Below are 7,970 nucleotides of genomic sequence, written 5' to 3'. Positions count from 1 at the left end.
CTTCATGGATTTAGGTTTCCTGAATGTTTATTTTGAATATCAAAGAAGATGCCTCTGTGTGTGTGTGTCTCTGTGTGTCTGTGTAATGCACTCTAAGTCCCAATGTATACAGTGGCTTCACTTAAGGAATTTCTCCTTTGTGGTAGTGGGAAAATTAAGCGTATTTGTTAGAAATTCAACAGTGAATTTTGTTCTCCCCAGTGCAACTCTCATTTAGTATGTCAGGATGTGGCAGGGAGTTACTTCTTCCAGGCAGCTAACCTGGGCTCTGACAAACAGAAGCCTCTGTATTGTACTGTGTTCCTGAGCCGGGACGACAGGAGTCAGAGTCAGAGTAGTAGATGCACATTCCACCTCAGGATAGTTTTATGGTTATTATTGTTAATATTATTATTTACTTTTTGAAAATTTCATATGTGCATATAACATATCTAAATCAACAAACTCAGTGCAGCTAATTAATAGCCTTAAGGACAGAAATCACATATTCCTCCCAACAGACACAGAAAAGACCTTTGACAACACCCCTTTGTGATAGAAACCTTATTAAACTATGAAAATAGAGACCACACTTCAACATAATAAATATATTGATATAGAAAATCTGCAGAAAACATTATAGTAAATGAAGAAAACCTGACCACATTGCCTCTACTACTCAACATAGTACTTGAAGACATTTTTAACCAATTTTTTGGAGATTCCCTCCCCATGTGTCTGAGGTACCCTGGGGTCTGTGTTGGGAGATCCCCGTGCAGAGGTTTGCCAGTGGTCTTATGTTTCTTCTAACACACCTTCTTCCATGATGATTTAAACTGTAAGCCGAAATCATTCCTTGCTCTGTTAGGTAGCCCCTGTTGAGCATTTTGTCAGAACAACGAGATAATAACCAAACACAGGGACTCCATTGGATACTTACTTTTCCGCGTTCAAAGCAGCGTTATTGATAACAGCTGAAGGTGGGGGTAGCCCAAGTTTATATCCGTATACCAGCGAATGATAAATGACATACACATGTGATGGAATTACTCTTAAAACGGAAGGGATTCTTCTGGGCGTGGTAGCACACACCTTTAATCCCAGCACTCATAATGCAGAGGCAGGGGCATCTCTGTGAGTGTGAAGGCAGCCCAGTCTACAGAGTGAGTTCCAGGACAGCCAGGGCTGTTACACAAAGAAGGAATTCTAAGAAATACAACATTATTACTACTACTAATAAAGAATAAACCATGCAAAAGTGAAGACAAATGATTTCATTTAGATGGAGTACTTAGAATATCCAAATTCAGGGGGACTGTGGGACGATGGTTACCAGAAATCAAAGAAGAATGAGAAGTTATTGGCATGTGTGTGTGTCCCCATCTTTGTGTGTATGTGTGTCTTTCCATTTCTCTCTCTCTCTCTCTCTCTCTCTCTCTCTCTCTCTCTCTCTCTCTCTCTGTGTGTGTGTGTGTGTGTGTGTGTGTGCATACATGCTGTGATGCATGTATAGAGGTCAGAGGACAACCTGTGGAAGTTTTACCATGCTGGGTCTGGGGATCGAACACAGGTCATTGGACTTGACAGTGGGTCTGGGGATTGAACTCAGGTCATTGGACTTGACAGTGGGTCTGGGGATTGAACTCAGGTCATTGGACTTGACAGTGGGTCTGGGGATTGAACTCAGGTCATTGGACTTGACAGCGGGTCTGGGGATTGAACTCAGGTCATTGGACTTGACAGCGGGTCTGGGGATTGAACTCAGGTCCTTGGACTTGACAGCGGGTCTGGGGATTGAACTCAGGTCCTTGGACTTGACAGCGGGTGCCTTTACCCTCCGCGCCATCTCGCTCATCCAGCTTCCACGTCCCGTGTTTGGAAGTTATTTTTAGAACTAGAAATCCTAGGTGTTTAATAACCCGAGATTTGGTCACATTGCATGGACAACAAGGTCCTCTTAGAGCCACATTCAGGTCAGATGACACTTTGTGTTATTACGGTCCACAGCCCTCTAGAATGAGCTGACCATTAGCTTCTAGACAGCATTTTGCTAGAAGAGAGATTCCAAACACATTATTTGCCTTCACTTCTCTCCCGTTAATTACTTTGTCACTTAAGTTGATCCCTCCCTCTGTTGGACTGTGGAGGAGAAATCCTCTGCCATTTATGGGGACGTGAATTTGGAGGCACACTTCTGTCTGAATGCCATTGATTTGTTTATCTGTTTGCAGCGACAGCTTAACGATCAAACTTCAGTTAATGAATTAGTACAAATGACTAAGGCTTAATTATTTATATGGGAATTACATTATATTTTACATCCAAAGTGGCAATCATAGAAATTTTATTTGTAGAAATTTTTTTTTGATACTGCAAAGTTTTGTGTTTCAAAGACTGATGTGTCAGAGACTATAATGGCCCTCAGAATGGTGCCTTCCCCTGTTTGAGGACACCACGAGAAAGCACCATCTGGGACCAGAGTGGATGCCCTCAGCATATGTCATTTGCCACTGCTTAGATCTTGGACTTCCAGCCTCCCTTGCTGGGAGGCATCAGCATTAATAAGCTTCTTACTTTAAGGGATGTGTTGTCCCAGTCTGAATAGACCAAGACAGGCCCCAAACTAGTCACATTCCAGTCATAGTATGGTTTCACAAAACGGTTCCAAAATGACACCCATTGCACAACTCCCTGATAGTCTTCCCAAGGCTATCAGTTGTTTGATTTTAATTTTTAAAGATTTAAAAAACAATTACATGTCTGTATGCTGTATCTCTGTGTGGCTGTGTGGATGTCAGTGCGGGTACCAGAGGAGCCAAGAAGAAAACAACAGATTCCCTTGAGGTAGGCTTCCAGTCGGTTGTAAGCTGCCTAATGTGAGTTCTATCAACAGAGCGCAGGTCCTCTACAAGAGTAGCAAGTGCTCTTAACCCCCGAGACACCTCTCCAGCCCCCTTGCTATTGTTTTAAAATAGTTTTGGCCAGATGGATGTGCCTTTTGTACTGGTCAGACCATCTGAGTTTGCTGCGGTCTGCATGCATTTATTAGCTCTGTGCTGGATGTGTCTATGGGAATGGTCAGACCATCCAAACTCCCTGTGTTCTGCATGAATTTGTTTGCTCTGTTGTTCTGTGTTTATGCAATAACAAGACTAGGCACTTCCCTCCTCTGTGTAGGCAATGTCTTCTCTGTAGGCAGTGGAACTGCACAGTTTGGGGAGAGGAGGCAGGACAGCAGGAATAAAGGTCCTATTTTAGAGGAGTAGTGGTGAAATTAACAAAGAATGATCGGGATGAAAGGTGTGTCCTTTGGACAAAAGTATAGCAGCCTTTCACGTGGGAGAAAGTTCTCATCTAGGCCAGATCTATGCCAATTGCTCTCTACAGCCAAGTCCTTCCAGTCTTTTGCATCACTGTGAAGATTCTGCTATTGCATCCATTTTCCTAACTGGGAAAACTGAAGCTCATACTCATTTAGCTACATCAGGTTCAAAGTTTTTAGCAAAATTCTGGTACCATCTTTATCTTATCTTTGGATGGATGGAAAATGTCACTTTAAGGGCCCTGGTGGGGAGGTGGCTCAGCCATTAAGCACTTGCTGGGCCAGTATGAGGACTGGAGTTTGGATCCCCAGAACCCCATGTAAATGCTGAGTGGGTGTGGTGGCCTCCCTGTATTCCAGCCCTAGAAGATAGAGACGCTGAATCCTTAGGCTAGCTGGCTATCAAAGGGTATTGGGGGGCTTTGGGTTTGATGAAGAAACCCCGCCTCAAAGAAGAAAGTGGAAGAACCAATAAAGATGATTCCTGACATCAACTCCAGGCCTGTGCATGCATTCAAACCCATGTACATGTGCACACACATGCAAAAACATGTATGCAGATATACATACGACAGAAAGTAGAAAAAAGTCACGTCTGTTGTTTGTTTTTTTTAAGGAGCCAGTACCTTAACAAGTGGCAACATGCAGAACAGCACGGATGCAGAGAATGTGGCTTGGATATGAGTCCTATTCAGTCAACTTGAACTGATCTGTGGGAATATTGATTAACCTCTCATTTTTCTCAAGTGTGAGTGGATATAATTATATTATATAGCTGGTAGTTTTATCCTGAGAATTAAACGAGATAACACACGAAAAGTGCCTTGCTCAGTATTTGGCAGGCAGCAGAGGATCACAATAAAAGCAGCTCCATTTTGATAATTAGTATGAAATTTGCCTGGCTAACTCTACTTTCCAGACTTACGCTGCCATTGGATCCAGCACAAGGTAATGATTGATCACCACTGGTCATTGTTTTTTTCCCATGGAATGGCCATGTGCTTGAACGAGGGCCATGGAAGTTGTGAACTAAACTCAAACCCAGAAAGCCTGAAATGGAAAGAAAATTATACACATAGCTTTGGAGAAATCTCACCCACCGCAGACTTCTGGTGACATCGAGAATATACAACTAGCATAATTCAATCCTCCAATCATCGTATTAATTTGCAGCATTTTTTAAAAATAACAATTCCTTCCCAAAGACCCTTGAGTATATTGAAATATCTTTTATTAAAAGTCTTATTCTTTTGACCCTTTATTTATTCGATGTGTGTGCAGCCATTCATGCTACAGCAGGTGTGTGAAGGTCAGGGACAGCTTCTGAGGTCACTTCTCTTTCCGGTTTGTAGGTTCTGGGGGTCAAACTCAAGCTGTCAGGCTTGGCAGCAAGTACCCTGTCTTACGGAGCCATCTTGCCAGGCCTGTGTCTTCAAAAGTCACATGGGTAAGTTTAAGTCCCAGCCTTTCCATTGCCTGTCTTTTGGCTCTGGGGCCCTGGCTAGTTTTAGATCAGTACGCTTCTCTTGATAGTCAAGCTAGAAGCTAGCCATTGCTCTCAGTGTCAAGGGCGTGGGGACTATAAAGTGGGAAGCATAGCTCTGGGTACTTAGTTCACATTCCGTAATAACCAGAGTCCCTCTTCCCATCAGCTCAAAAAGAAAACAAAATCTACCTTAAAGAATCTTCTTCACCCTTTCAACAAAGCAAAAGACACGAGAAAGCTTTAATGTCTGGGATTCTCGTTTGTTTTGCTGATTTTGAAAATACTTCTCAAACACTGCTCCGTTGTTTTCTTTCTTCAAGGTTGATGATTCCAGAACCTTATGGTTTGGGGGCAGTTTTCCTTTTTAAGATTTTAAAAATTTATCTTTATTTTGTATGTGCATGTAGTTGTGTACATGTATGCATGTGTGTGTGTGTGTGTGTGTGTGTGGCTGTGCTCATCTGTACATGCATGTGTGTGTGTGTGTGGCTGTGCTCATCTGTACATGCATGTGTGTGTGTGTGTGTGGCTGTGCCCATCTGTACATGCATGTGTGTGTGTGTGGCTGTGCTCATCTGTACATGCATGTGTGTGTGTGGCTGTGCTCATCTGTACATGCATGTGTGTGTGTGTGGCTGTGCTCATCTGTACATGCATGTGTGTGTGTGGCTGTGCTCATCTGTACATGCATGTATGGAGCCAGGGTCAATATGGGGCTTCTCCATCATGTTCTATGTTTTAAGGGAGAAAGAGTTCATTTTAGCTTCCAGTCTCAGAGGATAGATATCCATCATCATGGGAATGTTTACACCTTATATTTTGAGGCAGTGTCTCTCACCGAACCTGGAGCCTACTATTTGGCTGTGTGACCAGTGAGCACCCAGGTTCCAGTTATCTCTGCTCCCTCTAGGACTAGGGTTATAGGCATGTGGTACATACCCAGCATTATGTGGGTGCTGGGGTCTGAACTAGGGGCCAATAAGCTCTCTGATCTTTTAAGACATAGTGTGCAGCAAGCATTTTCCTCATAGAGCCATCTTCTGGAATTTTTTTTTTTTTTAAAAAGAAATACCTCATGGATGGAAGGAAATTGATCTTGAAGCTAGGAGCTCTGTTGCTGTGGGAAGGGTGCTGCTGGCTTTCCCAGCAGTAACTTCTGGAGCTGTCTTTGTGGTCCAGACATCGAGTCGTTGACAACAGGCTGCCAAGAAGGCTTAGCTGGAGGAGTTCTAGTGGGCTTCTTCCCACCCTGGAGATCGGTTGACCCAGCCCAGGCATATTGTTGGTGTTTTATTAAAGGGGTTGATTTGGGGGATGTTGTGTTTGCCATGCAGTATCATGCCTGGAAGCCTTGGTTTCCAGCCTTTATTTATGTGCCTAATTGTTGCTATGGAAATTCAATATTTAAAGAGGTAATTATTGCTGATCTTGTTGCATGTGTCCATTCCTGATGTCCAGCTGTTAGCTCTTTAGCTCCAGTCTAGCAGATTAATTACTGCTATTGATTACTTTGAGCTCCTCTCTTCGCACCTGCAGTCTGTGTAATTAGCTGGTGGCCTCCTCTGGAAATTAGGAGCACTTTTCCTCTGGCACGTGGCCATTTCCCAGCCATGTGTGCCTGCGCTGATGAACAAAAGCAAATCTGTTTTAAATAGAGATATCTGGGTAATGAACTCTTTGTGTTTTTGAACTATCCGTGGATAATTCAAATTACCCTCTGTTAGCAAATATTGTACCTCATTTGATGACTATCTGCAAAGAAAAATTCCAAAACACTGGCTTTTATTCCCTTTTCTACCTTGAAAAAATTTGTTCCTGTGTGTGGTTTAAAAAAAAATCAACCAAAACAACTTTCTAATTCCTCTGTGGAGACTATTGGGGTACTGAAAAAGGTGTCATCGTGGAACCCGGTAGAAGCACCCGAGTTTGCACTCTTGAGTGTTCCGGGCACCCAGGTATCAATGTTTATCTTTTTGTTGGAGTCACACTGCTGATCAGAGAGACAAATTACTATTCCTTGGGAGTCACTGGGATCACTGAAGTGCATTGGGAATAAAATGTTTCCTTTTAAAATAATTTAGTCAGAAATTTGAAGGGTATTCCAGGAATCTACAACATTTTCTTCTCTTCTTTATTCTAGTTAGGAAGTTGTTTTCTCTCTATTCCTTGGAAATCAAGCCTGGTACCACCAGGCATTAGAATCTAGAGATCTGCCCACCATGCCCTCCGATGATACACTCTCATCTGTCCGATTTAACTGCCCAAACATACAGGAAATACAAGTTGGTAGTAGAAGTGGGAGTGGGTTTCCTAAGTAATGACACGTGGTGATTACCCACATGGCCAGCTGTTCCTCTCCGTGCACACAGGGTCCCACTGATGTCGCCTTCAGCTATTTACCTCATGTCGCGTCGTTACCGTAAGGGTTATTGCTTACTGTAGGGAAGAAATTAGCTGTTTTCCTTCTGCCTATCACCTACACCTGCCAGCTTTCATTTGAAGCTTAGTGTGGGAAAGTGTGTCCCGAAGCCTGCTTTGCCCGGGGAGGGAACAAAGTTCAGAAAGTTATCGCGTGTCAAAGTGACAGAAGTACCGTTCTACTGAGGTCATGCACAAACGAACCTGGGTGTATCATAGCAACATGAGAAATGCCTGATTGGCTCCATCATAATTCTGGTGGGAGAAAAGAAAAAACTGCCCCCAGAGAGTTCCTGGAATCAAGTGGGGGGTGCACCCAGGGGACAGGAGTGAGAAGGTTGGAGGTGTTTGCTCACTGAGTCAGCAAAGCTTTGGGGGCTTTGCATGGCGACGCTGAACTGGTCCACTGACCAGAAGGTCCCCAGCTGGAATCTCATCATTTCCACTGTTTCCAGATTAAAATTTAAATGGTGTGCTGCCATTTGGAGGCCTTCTGGGCAGGGTCTCGTGGAGTCACCAGTTATTAGGAGTGCCTCCTATTATCGCAACCCGAAAAGCTATTTGAACAGCAGCCTAATGGAGTTGTGATTTCCAAGGGCCATTTGCTGTTATTGCAGGTCTGCTCGGATGACAGGGGAAGCAACTAACCAAAGTTGCTTTCTCATAGTTCCAGAGAGGGAGATCAGAGGCACCAGAGAAAGATTTAGCTGATCATAAATGTAAATTCACCCAAAATAAACAATCTTTTGTTTCCCTCCTTTGGAC

The sequence above is a fragment of the Arvicola amphibius genome, chromosome 6 (genome assembly GCF_903992535.2).
Source record: "Arvicola amphibius chromosome 6, mArvAmp1.2, whole genome shotgun sequence".
In the NCBI taxonomy this organism is placed as follows: Eukaryota; Metazoa; Chordata; class Mammalia; order Rodentia; family Cricetidae; genus Arvicola; species Arvicola amphibius.
This window is presented reverse-complemented; position numbering follows the sequence as displayed.